General features: G+C 38.7%; 1 protein-coding gene across 1 annotated transcript in view; it reads right to left on the bottom strand.

Moving 5' to 3' along the window:
- The window catches only part of TENM3 (teneurin transmembrane protein 3), a 2,735,422-nt gene that overhangs the window by 663,063 nt on the left and 2,049,739 nt on the right, over window positions 1-22,620 (bottom strand). The window lies entirely within an intron of this gene.

Here is a 22,620-nt window from a genome sequence, read left to right as displayed (position 1 = left end):
CTGCGCACCCTATGCCAGGCGTCGCTGGTGGACAAGGCGCGCAGGGGTCCTCCTCTACGTCTGCCTGCGCCTGTAATCCAGGCAGCTTACGTGTGTTAAATTTGGGTCTCTCTCTGTCTCTCATACAAAGCAGTTCCATCCTTTGAGGCCGTTAGGAAAAGCTGATGTTGTGCAGTGCCAAACTACCACACGCTTCCTCCTTCAGATGAATCCCTGGAAAGCAGAGCGGCAGCTCGCTACGTGACCATCATGCTTTTTTACCTCACTGAGCTGTTGTCAAGAGAGGGCGGGGATGGCGGGCAGCTCACGTCGTGCCCTCCGCAGCAATAAAAACTGGAGCGGGAGAAGAAATGCAAGACATCGCTGTCTGTTTTGCAAGCCTCTGGCCGCTCTCAGCAAACTCTGCCCGGCGCGGCTGGTGACTTTGCGGTGTGAACGCAGCCGGTCGTGCTCGGGATAATGGGACCGAGCTGGCGGCATCGCCCTCCCGTGGGCCCCTCTTGCCACACAGATGCGCAGCTCTCCAAAAGGAAAAGGTGGCCCAGCAACCCTCGCCTAGCCCTAGTCCTAGGAATGCATGCCTGGGGCCTTTGGAAGCCTCTCAAAGGGCTGGGGGGCGGGGGGGGGATATAATGGGCCGAACCTCTGGATTCATTTTGGGGAAGAGGAGCCAGGCTCTTGCCCCACTACTGAGGCAAGGCCAACAGCACCCTGCCCTGCTGCTCCACCGCCTCCCCGCCGGTCAAGTCTCAGCCGAGTGTCGCTGCCCACCTGAAGGTGACACCTGTCCATTTTAGTCAGCATCACATGCGCCTTCCCTTTCTCCCCTTTGGGGTCTGTCCGTTTTCTCCTCCTGTCCTAAAGAGCCAGCTTGGAACTGAAGGGGCCGGGTAGCAGCTGTTTGTGCCTCTTGCCCGTGCAGACTCGAGGGTCTCCGCAGCCACTTCCTCCTTTAACACGCGAGGCTTTCAGGCGTGCGGAAGGGGACCGCCGGGTCAGGCAGGTATTAGGCTCTCCAAGGACACTTGTGGACATCACTCGAGTTTACCTATTGTTTGGACTTTATTACATCTGCTTTAGCAAACGGAGGCATGAGCGGCCTGTCTGCTGGGTTCAAACCCAGTTGCTGCCCCGGCTGCAACCTCTCCCACTCAAGAGACCCTAGGAACGATGAGGAACGGGGTAGAAATGACCAGGGGAGCCAAATCTCAGGTACCAAGACCTTCCAGCTCACCCCTCAGGCTCAGGAAAGCCAATAACCCACATATGCCCAAAAGGAGGTTATGTCTCAACTGAGAACAGCAAATAGGTGATGGGCCACTTTAGAACAGAGGCTAAAGGCTGGTAGCCACTGAGCAAAACCCAAATTCTAGGCACCTGAGGTGTTTCCCTTACACAAGTGGCTTCACAGGTAGCAAGCAATTAATCTGCAACAGTGAACAACACTAAAACTTAAATTTTACATGGAAGTCTCTCAAGTAGACAAAGTTATTATTGGGTGGGGTTTTCCCCCCACTGGCAAAAAAATAACTTATCCCTTGGCTGTTAGATTGAGGGAACTATAAAACAAATATTTTAATTCGATCACTGACAAAGTCATAAAATTCAATGACTGTTTGTAGAGGAAAACATGCTTTCATTATCTTAATTAAAGCAAGATAAGCCTCTCTCAATGTGCATGCATTTTGGAGCCACTGAATGGACTGGTGATGAGACGAAGCAACCTTTAATTGGGACCATGCTTCTCCAGTACATTCGTTTGTATTCCATGGTGTAAACCTGGCCTTACGCGTGGCTCCGACCTTCGGTGGAAATGCATTTGCGTAGCACCACCCAAGGGCTCCCTTGCTTTGGCTAGAGCCTCATAAAAGACCCCAGGTTTTGCAAAGGATTTTGAACACCAGCGTCTTTTAACATGTGGAACTTTCGGTTGTGGTTTAGCTCTGTGAACGTATTTAAAACTTGCTACATTATTCCACAGTGAAAGTTGGAAACTTTTTAAGAGTTATCATAGAGTGCCTTTTAAAATCTGTCATATTTTCTATAAACAACTTTTCAGTGAGAAGCGTATATAGTGTACTCGAGGTAGGCATTAGCTGCTGGCAAGGTTTATGATACAATAGTGACACTACAGGACAATTTTTTAGTCAAACAACACCCGTTAGATATTTCAGGGTCCAGCTTATATGTTAACTTGTAAATATAGGTTAAAAATATAGGTATCAAGTGACTAAATTCAGTATCAGACAAATTGAACATCTTTTTATTTCCCAGAAGTGCCCTACTCTTTCTCCTCCCTTTGGTGACCTCTTAGTCTGGAATGCTCTGCATCCGGGGCCCCTGGAACACATAGTTTTTAAAGTACCTATTAGTGATACTCTCCTCCCGTGGCAGTGCTTCCACTGTGTTTTCTGCATGTAATAAAGGATGGCACTGTTTTTTGTATAGGTCTTTCCTAATAGCTGAGCACTCTTGGAGTGTAGGGGCTCAACCTTATGCCTCTTTGGACACACAAGCCTAGCCCATGGGCTGGCATATAGGAGCTGCTCAATAAATGTTTGTTGAACGAATGAGTGGATAACGAATAAAATATTTTCATTGTCTTTAGCCCCTCTGACTTTCTTTTTTAAACAGGGGCATGTCATAAATAAAATTTACCTTGAAAATGTATTTAAGTACACTGTTCTACTTCTCTGACCATGAAGTTTTTAATGGGACATCGTTTTAAAATTCTGGTCATTACAATGAACCACTTTTGACCTTGGTTGACTTTCCTCAGAAACATAATTTGAAGTAAAGACAAAAACAATGAGAAAAGGCAAAGAGATCAAATTTTGGTTTTCTCTTTTTCAGTAGGATATGATGTTTATCGAAATTTGGAAACAAATTGTGGCAAGCACCTATAACATGTAGATACTCATGTTTTTATATTAAATATGACATTATTTATAAAACCCTGTTGTCCTCCAAATTCCCTTTGGATTTTTAGTGGTAAGAAGTGTAGAGCCTAAGATGACTGCTTTTCATTTCTTCAAGACAAGGGTTCAGCTGGTATTGGGGAAACAATCTCTGTTTGTTCCTGTCTGCTCAGGAGGACTGTTTCTAATTGATCTGGCATGGAATTTAGTTGGAGATGTGTATGTTGCAACTGAAGCGCAGAGCCTGTGTGCTTTGTAAAGTGATAACCATATGGGCCTTATTTGAAACATTTGAGGATTTTCGACATTAACCTGGGTTAAATTGAGCTATAAATTCAACTCAAATGTATATGTCCTGACAAATTCATCATCACTTTGGATAGATTCAATCCATGCTTCCCTCAGATTAATAAAGATGATGACCGCTTATCACACATGCAAAGATTCGTCGTGATAAAGTACCATAATGTTGTACTTTGCACTGTTTAAATGCAAATTGCCCATATTAAGCAGACCTTTTCTACTGTTATCACTTTCAGTAGAATGGAAATGTTTAAAAATGATCTCTGGGTAAAGAAAAGGATATATAGTCAAATCTATTTCCTCTTACACCATTTGCAAGTGCACTTCGCTATCATCATGAAGATTTAATTAAGCAAGCTCAGCTAGGCTAAAAAGCAAAGAGGCTGAAAGTTACTACTTATAGAAACATATTCAGGACTTATACAAAATAATTTATTTACTATTCTTCATTTAGGGATTTGAGCAACCACCGAAGGTTAAAAATACAACAGAATTCTATAGCTCCTTTCCCCATTTCTGAATATCAAATTTAGAGCTTATACTTTGTTACAGATAATAGTACTAAGTTATGGATGTTGATGGGTCTTCCCTTGCAGCTTTAAATTGCCTTGAAAAAGATACAGTTTCTTTAATTAAAAAAGCTGCACAGAACTAATCCCTCTAGCTGAAAAAAGAAAAGTTTTAAGCAATCTCTTTCTGCTCTGAGAGAGAAAGGCAGACAATACCATAACAGATCAGAAACATAAGCTATAGTGTGCAGCCAGGAGCACAGCAGGGAACTGAATACTGCTCCGACTGTGTCATTTTTTAATCCCCCATCCCAGTTTTCCCCGTCTGACCTCATGCTGAGATGAAGTTATCACAGAAGACAGCTTTACTCTCACCAATGAATCCAACCCTGGATCTGTATTATCCTTAGCAGATCAAAACACCGCTTTCATCAAATAGCATTATCTGCATAAAAGGCATGCAATTGCCTGATAATTTCACCCAAACTATGCTATTCATTTAAAGGACAAGAAGAGAAATGTAATTCATTCCTTTGGGGGGGCGGTGGCAGAGAAGAGTGAGACTTGGGGAGAGGCAGAGGCTGGAAAAGCTAACTTATCCCCTTCACTCATGGGAACTTTCCTGTTTTTAACACAAAACCCCAAGAAGGGGTCCATTTAAAAGTCCCCCTACTCCTGCGCTTTAAGATTAATTGTTGGAGCAATTTGGTGCAGTTTGAGTGACAAAAGTGTAAGTTGTGTAGAAAACTGGCAGTGAGAAATTACAAAGCTTGCTGATGTCATTAGCCATGCTTCCATGAACCCCAATAAAAACATCATATCCAGTAAAATTGGAGAAGCATAAGAATTAGCTGGACAATTGGATGAAGTTTAACACAACGTTGTATTGGGTCGGCAGGGGGGGGATCCTGACTGGAGATCTTTCTGTGCATTATGAGAAGTTTGAATCCTTACAGTGGGAAGACAAAAGACAGATCCCACAATTCTGAGTTGACACTTTGAAAAATATTTAAGAAATCTTAGGCATCAAGACTAGCTCTTTTTTAAAATTTAGAAAATACTTTAGCCTCTTTCAGAATGCCTTTTTCATCTTATGTTGAAACAGTGTTCTCATTTGCATTGTAGATTGTATAAGCTGTTATAATGGGCTTCTCTTTAATGGATCCTAACTCCTTATTGAATGACATCAGTTGTTTTGCTCAAGGTATGGTGATAGGTTAGAGCAATCAGCCAAAACCATTTGTGTCAAGTAAATGGAATTACTAAGAAGTACTAAAACTCCCACGTGAGTATGGGTGACCTATTAGGTATGTGTTAATATCCCTATCATATGTTTTACTCACCGTAATTTCAATGATTTTGCTTGAAAATGTAAATCTTCCACCCAGCCCTTTCAGAACTCACTATGTAAACTGACCCTGCAAGAAATTCAGTTTAATCTCTACCCTTCCATCACCCAGACAACATCTATACACAAAAATGTGTAGGACAAAGAATCAGAACTGCTTGAAAAAAGAACAACATTAACATGCTTTAAATCAGAGGCAAGGAACACTCCTGGAAATTCATGAGGCAAGTGACGGGGCAAGAATTTTTCCCTTGAAAGAAAGAAGCTGGTTCTAGAAGAAAGTAATTGTAGCCCTATTATTCGTTATCATTGCCACTTTAACTACATGGAGGTATTCCCTAAAACATTTCAATGCAATTAATAAACAGGTGTTTTTTTTTTTTTCCATACCAGCTTTCCAAAACTACAACTTGATACTGTAGTGCTCTGAGACTAAGAGTCTATGTAGATATATGGTCTGCTCAGTAGTAAAGCTCCAACTGATGTTTCCAAAATACAGCTTCATGACATACAAATTATCTGAAATTTAATGTGATTAAGCATTAAACTGTGGTATTTCCTTGAATTTAATGACAGTACTATTTTCATGTCAAACTTGATTACAAGAACCAGCTTTCAGAGCAAACTGTTTAAAATCCCAAATCATTAACAGATCATTTAGGGTTCAGTCTCACAAAACTTCTTGTCTGTGAACTATCAACTAAGGATATGTAAGCAGAGAGGTGAGTTTCACATTTTTCTTACATATGTGTTGGTTGGGAGAGACTGAATCTACAAGTCACATTTCTGTCTGTTAATGCCAGGAGAGGAAAGATGTTTACATCATCAATACCACCGCCACTCTTAACAACATACTTACGACGAAGTTCGTGGTCATATGCTATTTTCTCAAAGCCTGTCATGGACCGTTACACCCATTTGAAATGGACATAGACAACTTCCTTAAGACTTTAGAAATTTAAAATACAACATAAGATTTTGATATTTTATTTTGTCTTTACTTTCACTTCAAGTCTGTATTCAACTCACAGCTGATTTTTCTAAGAGACTAAACCTGGTTCATCCATAAATCCTGATGTCAGAAGTACATTAGGCCACAGTTGTGTGAATTACCTTAGTCTGGAAACCTAAGCCATCATCACATGGGTCATGGAATTCTTTCTTTCTTTGCTTAAAGATGACACCAGAAACACCACTACTCTTAGGGTACAAACGTCCCAAGTGAGACAAAGAAAGATATTTCTACCAACCTTCTAGGTAAAGCTATCCTCTTGCCTAAAACTTTGGATCATTTTTGGAATTTTTTTTTTTTTGAGACCGAGTCTCACCCTGCTACCAGGCTGGAGCGCAGTGGTGTGATCTCGGCTCACTGCAACGTCCGCCTCCCGGGTTCCAGCGATTCTCCTCCCTCAGCCTTCCTAGTAGCTGGGATTACAAGCGCGCATCACCACACCCAGCTAATTTTTGTATTTTTGGTAGAGATGGGGTTTCACCATGTTGGCCAGGATGGTCTCAATCTCCTGACCTCGTGATCCACCCTCCTCGGCCTCCCAAAGTGCTGGGATTACAGGTGTGAGCCACTGCACCTGGCCAAACTTTGGTTCATTTTTGGTGCTTAAGACAGCAAAGCTTGGTTTTCTCTGTGGTGTGATGCATTTCTGAGAAAAGAGAGTTGTGGAATAAAGCCATGAAACAGTAGAAGAGTCATATTGAAATACAGCAAGCTCCTACGGGTCATGTGATCTGATTTTTAGTTTACCTGATGAAGTCGTAGCTCTGGCTTTGTTTGCTTTAGTGAAAAACAGAAGAAGCCAGGCATTTCTAGAGCAGACTGGGGGAAAGAAGAATCTGGCCTGGGCAGAGAAGCATCCAAATTTCTTTCTGTGTTTACCTAACACTTCTTTCTTAGCCCTGTACTCCAAGTCCAGCACTTTTAATCCACAAAATCTGTGAAAGACCAGGATTCACCTTCCCCTCTTTTATCCTTGGATAAGATATCTAGGAGGAAAAAAAAGTAGGCCATGAGAAGATTATGAGCTAAGAGTCTATAAAGAGGGAGGAAATTGGCAGTGAGAGAATCTGAGTTAGGGGAAAGAGAAGGGAGAACAAGCTTAAACTGAAGATAAACCAAGAGGATGCTGGAAGGAAGAGAGGGTGCATGTGAGATTCCTAGCTTAGAGTCCTGGCTTAATGGAGCTCTGCATTTATCTTCAGTCTCTATTTACACTGATCAGTGAGTGCTAGAATCTTGCCTCAAGAGTTTACAGTGTGACTTAGAAACTAGATTTAAATCAGGCCATGGTACAGGCAATATTTATTTTCAAACTTATTAGAAATCAACCTTTTCTACATTTTGGAATAATGTTGATAATAAAGAGGTTCTTTATTGAAATTTGAAGATTATCTTGATGACAAATATGCTCTAACTATCTATGGTAGCCCTGGACCAATGATTTTCTAATTGTTGCCTTTAGACCCCCTGTAAGCAGAATCACCTGAGGGTTCTTGAGAACATATACGTTTCTGGGCCCTATTTCAGCTATAGGGAATCAGAATCCCCAAGGATAGGACCAATAAATTAGCATTTTAAACAAGTCTTCCAGAACATTCTTACTCAAAGGGAAGTTTGAGAAATATTGCCCTGGGTTAAATATTTTTCATAAAGTAAATATATATTTCAGTTTTAACATTTCCCTATTAAAAAGAAGTTGTTGCAAATAACTGTCATTGAATTATTTTCAGAACTGACACAGTCCAATTTAAGAAAGAAATCAAAATTCACAGAATGAAGAGGGTGAGAGTATCTACCAGAAGAAATTCCAGCTGAAAATTCAGTGACACTTCAAAATTCAATTTTGGATTATATTTTCTAAGAGTCGTAAAATCAATGTTATAAACTGAGATAGCATTTTCTATGTATTTTAATAGTTGGAACACTGTGTACAAATTTTTGCTGGCTCTCTTGTTTAATATTTTATATACGATTCTAAAATTATATAAATTTTGGGATGAACCTTTAAATATGTATTAGTTCTATTTATTATCAGAAATTAAAGAATGCTCTTGTGAAATGGAATAGAAACTAACTCAACTTGTGTAGCCTTTAATAGAAATCCTGAATAAATATATCGAAAAAAATGAAGAGCTTTATTTGGAAGCTAGGCATTGACAGGTCAGCATCCCATGCTATTTCTAGGATGGTTTTCATAAGCATTGCTCATGCCGAAAGCCCTTCAATTTTTAACATAAAGCATTATCACTATCCTGCCATCTTCACTTCCTTCTTTTGCAATGACTTGTCTCTGAAGGATGTGACTTTTAACAAAGTACTGTGATTACACTTAAGGACGTGACCCTGTTTTCTCTTATATTGCAGATTTAAAGTCCTTATGATAAGTAGTGGGAAAAGCATAAAAACAAGTCTTTCTTTTTATGTTGTCTTGACTACTGCAATTACCTGGTCTGCATCCTATTTTCCCTCCTCCTCCTGACTCGCCTGGCCTACACGCATGTTTTCTTGCAGACAACGTGCCCACCACATAGCATACATTGTCTCGTGTGGTCCTCATAACAACTTCACAAGTCGTTACTATTATTTTCCTCATTTTAAAGATCAGTACATTGAAAAGTAAGTAATTTGTCCAATGTAAGTAGAAGAGCCAGGATTAATTACACTTTTTCCAGAGCCCAAACACTAAGAATGACACATATTTCTAGGAGGAATAGAACCTGCTCTGATCATGTTAGTTATACACATATAAAATCATACACACACACAGAACTATGAACTAGAGTTTAATGAAAGAGCAATGCCTCTTAAGAACACATATACATGCCAATGTGAATTCCACAAAGAAAATACTTTATTGCTTGAGTCTGCTTTTGAGAAAAGTCATTTTATAATATGAAAAAAATTGAACTTGACAAAACTTTAGGTCCTGTTCCAAGCAATTTTACTCATCTTCCTTTGTTTTATATGTTGTACAGATTTACAATAAAATTGCTCCTAATATAACACTTTTTTTTTTTTGAGACAGATTCTCGCTCTGTTGCCCAGGCTGTGGCAGTGAGTGCAGTGGTGTGATCTCAGCTCACTGCAACCTCCACCTCCCAAGTTCAAGCAATTCTCTGCCTCAGCCTCCCAAGTAGCTGGGATTACAGGCACTCACAACCAGGTCTGGCTAATTTTTGTTGGTTTTTTTTTAGTAGAGACGGGGTTTCACCATGTTGGCCATGTTGGTCTTGAACTCCTGACCTCGTGATCCACCGGCCTCAGCCTCCCAAAGTGCTGGGATTATAGGCGTAAGCCACTGCGCCCGGCCTATAACCCATTTTATAATTCATTTACCAATTTCTCTAAATAACATTACTGCAAACCTCAGCACATATTTTTGAATGATGGTTGAAGGCTAGACTTACAGAAGATTTCAGCTCCAGAAGGGTGGTTCCCTCCTCCATTATTCATCTATTCAGGATAAAGTAAAATCACTGTTTTAAGGACTGAGTATAGTTCAGGGATGGTAAACATTTGCCAGCCTGATAAAAAATTTCCAGGAAGGCTGTAACTGCTCCAATGTTTAGCTTGTAGAAGTTGGTAATCCTCTTTGAAGGACCAGGGAAGTTAAACAAGGTGAATTGTAAGTTTGCTGCTATTCGAAATTACAAATCATTGAAAAACTGTCCACTAGAACACCTTAGGGAGTGAATGGCAGATAATAATGGTTTATGTGTGGTTGCAAAACAATAATGAACCTGTCTAATCAATTGTTCTGAATAGCAGTAGATCACAGTGGAAGGAAAAATACACATCCTTTATTGACCCCTTGTGTATTCTGTTACATTTCATTCTTGTGACTTTCGAATGGTTTCCTTTCATACTTAATCATGCAGTGACAGATTAACCCTAAAATAGTTACCCTTAACTCTTCCTACAGGCAGCATTTAATATAAATAGCTGAAACCAGAGCAGAAGGTAAACCCAGTATCTTTGCCTTTTTATGGATATGATATATTCATGATAAAAACGCTAATATCGAATCTAAAATGAACATAAAATAAATCAATGCTAATTGTGGGTGAGGTTTTTGATTTAACAAAAGACTTGGTAAAATAACCAATTCATAGTCATAAACAGAAAGAAAAATGAACTATGACCTGAGCTCATTTGAGCTCATTTTATCCATATCTTCTAACAGATCCATAGCAGTGTGGCGAAACGTATTTCGCTGTGATCTGCAATCGCTGATAAACTATGAAATGATTGCTTGTACTGGGCACATTAATTTTACATGTATGGACATGCCATATGTTCAGGGTTAAATTGTAGAAAGCCATCTCTTTGTCTGTTCTGCACACCCCAACCTCCCCCACTACATTTAGAGTTTCTACAGTGTTTACGTTAACACGGTTTATATAAGAAAGGTCTATTGAAATAATTAGTTTAGATTCACTTATGCAGATGACTTGGCCAAAAACCCACTTGAAACACCAAGGGTCACCATTATCACCAACAAACTGAACTGTTATCAAATAACAATTTCATGTCATCCTGGGGTTAAATCTGCCACACAAGAAGTAATAGTCCTCTATCTGCTTAAGATATTAAGAGAATCAAATGAGACAGAATTTAAACTTTAGAGGGTTAGAGTTTATTATTAATATCTTTCATTTATCTAAGCAATTATTTTCTTCTAGTTCAGCTTACGTAGGAAAAATTCAAAATAAATATAATGTAATGATTTGTGTGAAATGATGCTAAAATCTTTCAGCTTCGTCTTAAACATTTATCTAATACCAACTGTCCAGATCCAAAGATGAAAAAAAAAACGGCATACGGGATCAGGATTTATAAATGGTTCTTTTCTTCTTGTGGTAATATGTTATGTTGAGCCATTCCGGCTCATTCAACAACTACTTCTTTTACTTGGTAATGAAAATGTGCACACTGACTGAGGGTAACGTCTCTGACTAGGGAAGTAGACACCTCCAAAAGTGGCCTACATGGGGTTTGATGTGAAGCCTTAATTTATTGCACTGTCACTTAAACACATAGTACAATGTTTTTGTAACTGTTAATTATGTATTGCTAAGTATTAATCAGCTATAAAAAGAAATGTGATTTGTATGTGTGTAAGTTTGATCCATTTATCTTACTAGTATTGATCTGCTATGAGTTTTCTTTTTAGATATCAAATTTTGGTGACAATACCACTAATGGAATTTGTGTCATGTTCACCTATACAAATTACTTTGCAGTATAGTATTTTAATTCAGTAAAACCTTTATTTAGAAATGTCATAATTTCTTTAACTCGATAACTAAATTGTCTCTAAATATAAAAATCTAGATTTAAATTAAATTGCACATTATTTTTGTAGTTATGATATCTGAGACTACCCTCTCCCTGAAGAGTATTTTTAAAAAGAGTTGGCTTTGCCTAGATTTAGATAAAATATCACAATCTAATTTGGAGTGGTAAACTATTCTGACGTTTTAACTTCCTTGTAATTTTATGACTACATTAGAAACTTTACAGTAAGAACAATAGTAGCCAACTCAATATAGATTTGTATACTGTGTTTGAAGATACCCTCACATATACTTATATATTTGTGTATGTATGTGTGTCTGTGTATCTAGATCTCTTTCTCCTACTATAGTGTTATCGTTTTAAGCTAATTGTCTCTTGGGTGCATACAATCTTAAGGAAGATGCTTTTAAACACTGCAATTGAACATTGACCTTCTTTTTCTTAATTTATTATTTACCTAATGCATACTTTTACCTATAAAAGAATCAGTGTAAGATGGAAAACTTTTAATTTGATTACTTATATATCAATTGCCAAAAGGCTGATTTCAGCAACAAAAAGTACAGCACTTAACCTTTTTGTGGAATCCACTCTTTGATTATCCTTTCCTAATTACCTATCCTTCGACACCTAAAGCTTTTAATTTCTGTTTTTTTCTTGATGGGTGATCTATTATAGTCTTTCAAGCCAGGTGGTTCTGCTGATATGTTTAATAATTTCAGTTACTATGCTTTGTAACATTTTGATCATATATAATACTACGCCTTCTAAATTTGATTCTTCTTCATTCAGGAAGCAGGAATTCTGAAGAGTAAATTGATTCATATTTGACAACACAGATTTGTGATACTCTAAAAATACCATGTTTCTCACATTTTCCTTCTCCTTTTATTATATATTATGAAATATAGATTTCCATGTATGTATTATAAATATTCTAAGCTAAATATATGTAGGTAGTAATTCAAATCATTTATACTTAACACAATCTATCTACTGCTGACTGCTGTTTGTGACTATGTGCATTAGCAACATTTTTTCAGATGATATTATGTGAATTTAACATGACAATAGTCATATACTTTGCACAGCGCTAGCTGTCTGTTGCTTCAGGATGTAACCCTATTCCCGCCTTTTCCCATGCTTTGTTGCCACAGATCTTTCTGCGTGGCCTCAAATTAAGGCATTTTCTTCCCTCATGACCTGCTTTAAATTTTTTTGGAATGTGAATAATTGTGATGACAGAATTAGAGTATGAAAATATGAGAGAAAAAAGTCTATTACATTTTGCTCAAGTTAATTGTCAATTTTGTGAAACTGGATAGTAATAACGAACCAACTTCTGTAATGTCAAATCAAAGGTAATTTCTGAAGTTGATTTTTTGAGTTGTTTAAGGGTTTAATACAGTGCCAGTGATGAAATGAAAAGTAACAATTATTACCTATTTAGTGATAAATTTAGGAGAAAATATTCAATTCCAGTTGTGTATTTTAAATGAGGATTTCCAAAATTCTCAAATTCACTAACTTCGTTCTTAGTGTTATACCGCAGGATGTTGTGTCATTTTAGGGACACGAAAAAAAGAACAGTAAGTTAATAAGGAATTGTTCACCTTAAAGAAAACTTGAATCTTAATAGGGAAAAAGGAACAATAGAAGCACTAGTTAAAATTGTTGAAAAGAAACAAGTACAGGCCAGGCGCTGGTGGCTGAAGCCTGTAATCCCAGCATCAGTAGCTCATGTTTGTAATCCCAGCACTTTGGGAAGCTGTAGAGGGAGGATCACTTGAGTGCAGGAGTTAAAGACCAACCTGGGCAACGTAGCAAGACCCGTCTCTTAAAAAAGTAAAAAATAATAAAAGAAAGAAAGAAACAAGTACAAAACTCAAATTTTATTAATAGTTCATATGCTAATAGCATAACTACAAGAAGATACTCAAAAAAAATGCCTACATAGAAAAAAAAAGGATAAGGTAACATCCATTAAAATTGGAAAATGGATTACCATATAAAATAGGGTTTCTGCGTTTTTTCCACAGATTTTACATAAAATATTTAATCCTTTTGACCAAAACAAAAAAAAAAGTGAAACATCATTAATAATATTATTTGGTAATGTGGACCAATGAACTATATTATAAAGTAGTACTATAATACTAAACAAACCTATTAAACTTCCTATAAATTATTTTTTTCACCTAAAGCAAATATTCATTTAATAACTTTTTGATTTATTTATTATACACATCCTGCTGAATTTATATTTAATTCTCTTAATGTCTAAATTTGATCATCACAGTAAAATATACTTTAGCAAAAGAAAATTGACAAATGAAAACAAGAATATTATGACTTTTTTATCTCAAGTTTATATACTTTTCTGAATATGCTAGTTTGCATGCTATATAGACTATACATTGAAAACAAAATTGCAAAACCGTTGCTTGCTTGATAACTCCATTTTTGAAAAAGAGTCTTTCAGTAAACTTTGTTCTGCTCCAAGAGAACAGAGCTCCTTTTAAAAATGCAGCAAATAGTTTCAGCATGATCTTTTCCTTTATGTTTTATTTAAAATGTTAATGGAGTAAATCCACAATTCACGTAATTTATTTTGAAATACTTTTGTTCAGAATAATGCATCGTGAGAACAGTGATATACAGGCAAGTTCCCTTAAAGAACATGCATCAGTTCAGTTCCCTTTTGAAGCATATTGCAAATGCCCTCTAACAGGGCACAGCAACATTACATAAATCATCTTATATGAAAAATTAACATGACATCAAATATTTATAAATATTAATGTGTATGTTAATATAACCAAAGCTGTAACAAACAATCGTAACCTTGCCAAGTTTCCTAGGACAGGCGCTGCTGATAATCATATCCATTATCTCTGGAGGAACGCACAATTATGAAAGTTATACACAGGATGCTATGTTTTTAGCTGCTTTTAAATTTATCCATTAGATGTCTACCTTACATATAATATTAACCCTTTGCACATACATTCTTAAGAAATATGTAGAAGGCAGCTCATGTGGATAAATACTTTAAAAATCATTTTTATTTAATCATTTACCTGGAAAGTCCCTATATTTTAACATAACTTTATCATAATTGCAGTATACGATGTCCTACAGAAAGCTCACTTGGGGTTGATCTCATTAACCTGTGTTAAATACCACATATGCATTTATACATATGCATGCTACGCCTCAAGAAGGCCACACTTTGCAAAGGTAGATTGGTGATTTGTGGCTATGCAATGTGATGTACTATGCTAGCTCCAGTCCCTCAGGAAAGTCTCTGTGTTGAGGATGGGGTGGGGATGGGGAGTTCTTGGGCTTGCCTGGGCTCAGTAGGGCCAAGTCCATAGTTAAAATTTTTAGTGACTCACAGACCGTAGGCATAGTCAGCCAGGCAAAGTTTTGCTTGGGGTTCTTTTTTCACTTCAACTCTTTTCGTGGGTAGGGTGAGTCAATGCATAGTACAGCAATGTGATTCAGACAGAAGGAGAAAAGGACCACCATTTTATACATGTGCATATGGGGCAGGATCAGGCAAGTCTGGCTCAGAGTCCAATAGGTTTTCATGGGCACAGCAAGAAGATCACGTTAGAGGCTAAACATACTTCTGGATTGAAGATGTTTTGCTTCACCAAAAGAGAGTTCTTCAGTAAGCAGCATCTGAATCCACCTGTCTAAATCTGCGCCCAAGCCAGAGCATTCTTCATTCTAAAGCACCGAACTTCTATTTTCAGCCTGACTCCTCGGTGTTACAAAGAGACTATTGTTTTGTGGAGATAGACTCTGATGACTGTGCTCTGCATCACTTACAGGTGGAAATGGGTTTAGCCCTAGGTGTGGTGGGGAAGTGTGACCTTGTTTTCACATTAAAGTTTTTTTGTACATCTCTGGGATCTACGATTGACTTTGGGGCATTTTGACTGTGGATAATAATGCTGATTCAACCTACTTACTCTCTGAAAAACTAAATATGGAATGAGTCATGTCTCAAGTGGTCAGAAAATGCCACTTGAAAATATCTTCCAATTAGAGATTCATTTTATTGCAAATCTGTACAAATAATATGGACTTTAGGTGGGATGTTCAGCCTGACACATATTTTAGTACTAATTGTTTTAATCAGATAAGAAACAAATACTTATCTGGTATCATTTTTAAGTGGGTCAGAATTTTGAATGGGATGCAAAGGAAAAGGGTGAATTAGAGTAGACATTACTTTGTTACTTGTTAATTTAAGTATGTATTTTAGACATACGCTTTCAAATCCCCCAAATTGCATTGTCATATTTTGCTACCAGCAATTTTATGCTCTATATTATCATTTATTTTTGGCCCCTATGGACTCATTCCCATGATCCCAAGCATGTAGTTATTACTTCTATCTTTAAAAAAAAAAAAGGCAAGGAGAGGGGGCTTTTCCTTGATTTCCCTATCAGCTACACCCTCTTTTTTGTTTTATTTTATTTTACTTTCTTTATTTTATTCACTGTTTTTTAGGAAAACTCCTTAAAGGGCTTGCCTATGCTGGATGTTTCTAAATGTTCTACTCTCATCTCCTTTAAATCCAATGAAAGTTTTATCATCACCATTCCACAGAAAACACTTTTGTTGAGATGGCCCAAGATCTCCATGCTGCTAAATCCCAAGGTCAATTTTAAGCCTTCGTTTTACGGTGGCATTTCCCCTTATCCACAGGGAATAGGTTTCAAGACCCCAGTAGATGCCTGAAACTGGGATTATTACCAAATCCTACGGATCCTGTGTTAAAGGAAGCACTTTGTGGTTTCTCTTTGGCAGATCTGCATTGCTAGCCTTACTACTTGCACACTTGGGGGCCATCATTAAGTAAAATAAGGGTGACTTGAACACCAGCACTGTGATACCACAACAGTTGATCTGATCATCGAGATGGAAGCGGCGAGTAGCATACACAGTGTGCATGCGCTGGGCAATGGGAAGATTCACCATCCCAGCTGGACAGTGAGATTTCATCCCACCCCTCAGACCAGCGTGCAATTTAAAACTCATGAACTGTTTATTTCCGGAACTTTCTGTGTAATATATTCAGACCGTAGTTGACTGCAGTTGAACTCAAACATCAGGAAGTGAAACTGCAAAAAAGTGGGAGGGGACTTATTGTACTTGAATCCATCAGGTCACAGCTTCTCACTTTCTCCGCCTGCACACTTTCCTTCATTTGGCTTTCTGGACACCGTTCTCTCCTGATTGTTCTACTATACTGGCCACTCCTTTTCAGCCTCCTTCACTGATTCTTATTCCCACAGTTTTAATGTTGCCCCAGGGCTCAGCCTTTGTTCTTTCTTAATCTTTCTAGACTCACTCCCTTGGTGAACAACACTCTAGTCTCGAGGCTTTAAGTGCAGGTTATATGCTGACATCTCCTATACTTACATTTCCAGTTCAGATCTCTCTTTCCCTTCTTAACTTCAGATTCACATATGAAATTATCTACTCGACATTTCCACTAGATTGTCTAAATGGGTAGTTTCAGCAGGGTGCTGTGGCTCACGCCTGTAATCCCAGCACTTTGGGAGGCCAAGGTGGGTGGGTCACCTGAGGTAAGGAGTTTGAGACCACCCTGACCAATATGGTGAAACCCCATCTCTACTAAAAATACAAAAATTAGCTGGGCATGGTGGCATGTGCCTGTAATCCCAGCTACTCGGGAGGCTGAGATAGGAGAATTGCTTGAACCCAGTAGGCAGAGGTTGCAGTGTGCCGAGATCACGCCATTGCACTCCAGCCTGGATAACGGAGTGAGAGTCCATCTCAAAATAAATAAAAAAGTAAATAAATAAATAAACAAATAAATGGGTAGTTTCAAATAAAAACTCCTGAACTCTAAAACTAACTCCTTCTGCAGTCTTTCCCATCTCAGTCAATGGCAGCGCTGACATTTCAAGTTATTCCAGACAAAACCCTTGGTGGTCTTATTTGACTCCCCCACGCTGTCACTCTTCTCCTCTAATTCATCAGGAAATAGAGTTGTACTTGTTTTATTGTGCTTTGCAGAAATCACATATTTTACAAATTGAAGGTTTGTGGTAACCCTGAGTCGAGTAAGTCTAATGGTACCATTTTTCCAACAGCATGTGCTCACTTCGTGTCTCTGTGTCACATTTGGTAATTATAGCAACATTTCACATTTTTCATGATTATTATATCTGTTACGGTGATCTGTGATCTTTGATGTTACTATTGTAATTGTTTTGGGGTGCCATGAGCCATGCCTATGTAAGACTGCACACTTCATCAATAAATGTTGTGTGTGTTCTGATTACTCCACTGATTGGCTGCTTCCCCATCTCTCTCCCTCTCCTCAGGCCCATCTAGTCCCTGAGACAAGAATATTGTCTTTAGGCTAGTTATTAACATTGCAATGGTCTCTAAGTGTTCAAGTGAAAGGAAGAGTTGCACATCTCTCACTTACATCAAAAGCTAGAAATGATTAAGCTTAGTGAGGAAGGCGGGTACAAAGCAAAATAAGTCAAAAGCTAAGTCTCTTGTGCCAAAGTTAGTCAAGTTAAGAATAAAAAGGGAAAGTTCTTAAAGGAAATACAAAGTGCGACTCCAGTGAAAACTCATGAATGATAAAAAAGTGAAACAGCTTCACTGCTGATACAGAGAATGTTGTAGTGGTCTGGATAGGAAAAAACAAACAAAACAACAACAACAACAACAATAACAACAAAACAGCCATGAAATTCCCTTAAGCCAAAGCCTAGTCCCGAGCAAGACCATACATTTCTTCAATTCTAAGAAGGCTGAGAGAGACGAGGAAATTGCAGAAGAAAAATCTGAAGCTAGCAGAGGTTGGTTCAAGAAGTTGGTTTAAGGAAAGAAGCCACTTCCATGACATAGAAGTACCAGGTGAAACAGCAAGTGCTGATGGAGAAGCTGCAACAAGTTATCCACAAGATCTAGCTGAGGTCATTGATGAAGACTACACTAAAAAACAGATTTTCAATGTAGATGAAAACAGCTTTGCACGGGAAGATGATGCCACGTCAGACTTTCATAGCTAGAGACAAGTCAGTGCCTGGCTTTCAAGCTTCAGAGGACAGGCTGAGTCTCTTTTAACTAGCCAATGTAGCTAGTTACTTGAAGTTGAAGCCAATGCTCATTTATCATTCCAAAATTCCTAAGGCCCTTAAAATTATGCTACATTTACTCTGCCTGTGTTCTGTAAATGGAATAAAACCTGGATGACAGCACATCTGTTTACACCATGGTTTATCGGAAATTTTATGACCACTGTTGAGACCTACTGCTCAGAAAAAATGATGTCTTTCAAAATATGACTGTTCACTGATAACATACCTGGTCACCCAAGAGCTCTGATGGAGATGCACAGATATTCACACCTGCTAATACCACATCCATTCTGCAGTCCATCAGTCAAGGAGTAATTTCAACTTTCAAGTCTTATTATTTAAGAAATACATTTTGCAAGACTGTCACTGCCACAGATTTTTATTCTCTGATGGATCTGGACAAAGTCAGTTGAAAACTTTCTGGAAAAGGTTTGCCATTCTAGATCCAATTAAGAACATTTGAGATTCGTGGGAGGAGGTCAACATTAACAGGAGCTTGAAAGAAGTTGATTCCAACCCTCATGGATGACTTTGAGCATTTCAAGACTTCAGTGGAGTAAGTCGCTGCAGACATAGTAGAAATTAAAGAGAAATAGAAGTGGAGGCTGAAGATGAGTCTGCATTTCTGTAATCTCATGATCAAACTTGAACAGATAAGGAGTTGCTTCTTATGGAAGAGCAAAGAAAGTGGTTTCTTGAGAGGGAATCTACTCCTGGTGAAGATGTTGTGAACATTGTCAAAATGACAATAAAGGATTTACAATATTCCGTACACTTAGTTGATAAAGCAGTGGAAAGGTTTGAGAGGATTGACTCCAATTTTGAAAGAAGCTCTACTGTAGGTAAAATGCTATCAAATAGCATCACACACTATGGAGAAATCTCTTGTGAAAGGAAGAAGTAATCAATGGGACAACTTCACTGTTGTCTTATTTTAATAAATTGCCACAATCACCCCAACCTTCTGCACCTACCACCCTGGTTAATCAGTAGCCATGAACACTGATGCAAGATACTCCACCAGCAAAAATATTATGACTTGCTGAAGGCTCCAATGATCTTTAGAATTTTTTAATGATAAAATTTAAAACTTAAGGTATGTACATTGTTTTTTAGACATAATGCTATTAAACATTTAATAGTATAGTGTAAACATAACTTTTATATGCACTGGGAGACCAAAAGAAACCATGTGACTCACGTTATTGTGATATTAGCTTTATTGCAGTGGTCTTTATTGAAGTGGTCTTTAGCTCTACATTAAAAGCATATCCAGAGTCTAACCTAGTATTACCACTTCCATAGGTATTATCCTTAGCCACCATTGTTATTTTGCCTATGTTATTGCAATAGCCCAACTACTCTCATTATATCTACACCTGCCTCCTTATTGTCTATATTCTCAACCCAGAAGCCAGAGTGCACCTTTTAAAATGCGAGTCAGAGGCCAGGCGGGGTGGCTCACATCTGTAATCCCAGCACTTTGGGAGGCCGAGGTGGGCAGATCACTTGAGGTCAGTAGTTCGAGACCAGCCTGGCCAACATGGTGAAAACCCGTCTCCACTAAAAATACAGAAGTTAGCCGGGTGTGGTGGTGGGCGCCTGTAATCTCAGCTACTCAGGAGGCTGAGCCAGGGTAATCACTTGAACCCAGAGGGCGGAGGTTGCAGTGAACCAAGATCATGCCACTGCACTCCAGACTGGGCAACAGAGTGAGACTGCATCTCAAAAATAAATAAATAAATAAATAAAAACAAAATGGAAGTTAGAACATGGCATGCCTTTGCTCAAAATCCTACAATGCGTATACAAGTCAGTCAGAGCGAAAGCCACGGTCCTGTAATATCTTACTAGGTCTTGCATGATCTGATCCTCTGTTACCCCTTTGACCTCAACTTCTAGAACCTTCCTCCATTTTTATAACACTCCAGGAATCCTGGTCTGCTTGCTCTCCCTTGAACACATCAGGCATACTTGGTACCTGACACTGGCTATTCACTTGCTCAGAACAGTTTTGATGCACGCCCTCATTTCTTTTTAGCACTTCCTTGAAGTCTTTATTCAAATTTCCTTTTCTCAAGGAAGTTTCATTTGACTACCTTTTTTAAAGTTGCAAATGACCCTTCTTCCAACCACCAGTACTGATCCCACATACCCTGCTTTGTCACAAATATATTTTCATAGCTCTTATTACTTTATAACATTCTAGATAATTTACCTATTTGTTACATATATGTATACATACAAGCAAATACATGTGTATGTACACACACGTGTGTATATACACAACACACATATATATGTAGGTACATATGTGTAGTTGTGCATCGCTTGGCAGAGATACATTCTGAGAAATGCCTCCTTAGGTAATTTCATCATTGTGTAAACATCACAGAGAGCAATTACACAAACCTAGATAGTACAGCCTACTATACATCAGGGCTATACGGTAGGGCCTATGGCTCCTAGGCTACAAACCTGTACAGCATGTGACTGTACTACGTACTGTAGGCAGTTGTAACACAATGGTAAGGAATTGTGTGTCTAAGAACATCGAAACATAGAAAGGTTCAGTGCCTGAACCTCTCTTCAAGGGACTATCCAAAAGTGAAGAAGAGAAAGGAGTGTGTGTGTGTGTGTGTGTGTGTGCACGTGCATGCATGTGTGTATTTGTGTGGTAATGAAAAAACTGTCAGTGGACTCACAATTTGTAGATTATGTTTATCTAAAAACTATGGGGAGGACAGGTGTAGTGGCTCACACCTCTAATCCCAGCACTTTGAGAGGCTGAGGCAGGAGGATCACTTGAGTCTAGGAGTTTGAGACCAGCTTAGGCAACACATGGAGACCATGTTTCTACAAAAAATTATAAAATTAGCCAGGCACGGTGGTATGTACTTGTAGTCCCAGTTACCTGGGGATCTGAGGTGGGAGCTTGAGCCCAGGAGTTTGAGGTTGCAGGGAGCCTTGATCATGTCACTGCACTCCAGCCTGGATGACAGAGCAAGACCCTATCTAAAATGAAATAAACTGTGTGTTTTTTTCCATAGTTTCTGATCTGCCATTTAAGGAGCTTAGAAGTCTCCACTCTGTCCTAAGAACAAGAAAAAAACACTGAATGAACTGGAAATCAACAACTTCTTTAGGTCCCTCAAAGAAGGGAGGTCACAGGGAAAGCTGCTGCCCCCAAATTTGGAGAGATAAACAGGCAGATACATAGAATCACAATTCTCTGTATCCGTGGAGCAGAAACCCACCTGCAGAAACCTCTGCTGGAACCAGTGCCAGGGAGGTAAACCGGAACTGTAATTGATGAATTGCTGAAGGCTCCGTGTGGCCAAGGCTGAGAGATACAAACTCCACGGAGACTCAGTCAGGGGGGCCTTCACACTTTTGTGAGTTTTAAGAGCTCTACCAGTTCTTCCTGGTGTATACAGGAGAAATATTTCTTTGTGCTTTTGGCAGGAAGAGAGGAAAAGGAGCCATTTCGAAATATATCAGAGCATTTTGTTTTTCTTAACAAGTTCCGCCCTCAGGAGAAACTTTTACCAGATCCTAACTTGCTGGAATTTTGTCAGAGCCTAATCTACCTGGGGGGAGGGAAATACTCATCTCTAGCCCCTTCCAACCATTCTCTCCTACCCAAGGGAGGGAGGGCTGAGAAGCAATGGTGACAACAGTTCCAGTCCAAAGGCACAGACTTACTGAAAGACTGAGACCCTGTCATGGGACTACGGAATGCTTCCTCTCCCTTGACACCTGACCACCACATCGCTAATGGCCTATTTTTTTGCAGTTCTTTTGTACCCAGGACATTATGTCTGCCTTTCAACAACCTACAGATCAAATCTCTCATGAGCACAGAGACAAAAATCTTCAACAAAGTATTAGCAAATCAAATCCAACAATGTATAAAAAGTATTATATACCACGGCCAAGTGGGGTTTATCCCAGGTATGTAAGGCTGGTTTGACAATCAATTAATGTAATCCATCACATTGACAAGCTAAAGAAGAAAATTTACATGACCATTTTCATAGATGCAGAAAAGACATCTGATAAAATCTAACACCTATTCATAATGAAAACC

This window comes from Pan paniscus, chromosome 3 (genome assembly GCF_029289425.2).
Source record: "Pan paniscus chromosome 3, NHGRI_mPanPan1-v2.0_pri, whole genome shotgun sequence".
In the NCBI taxonomy this organism is placed as follows: Eukaryota; Metazoa; Chordata; class Mammalia; order Primates; family Hominidae; genus Pan; species Pan paniscus.
The sequence above is the reverse complement of the archived record's forward strand: the minus strand, read 5'-3'. Positions and strand labels throughout refer to the sequence as shown.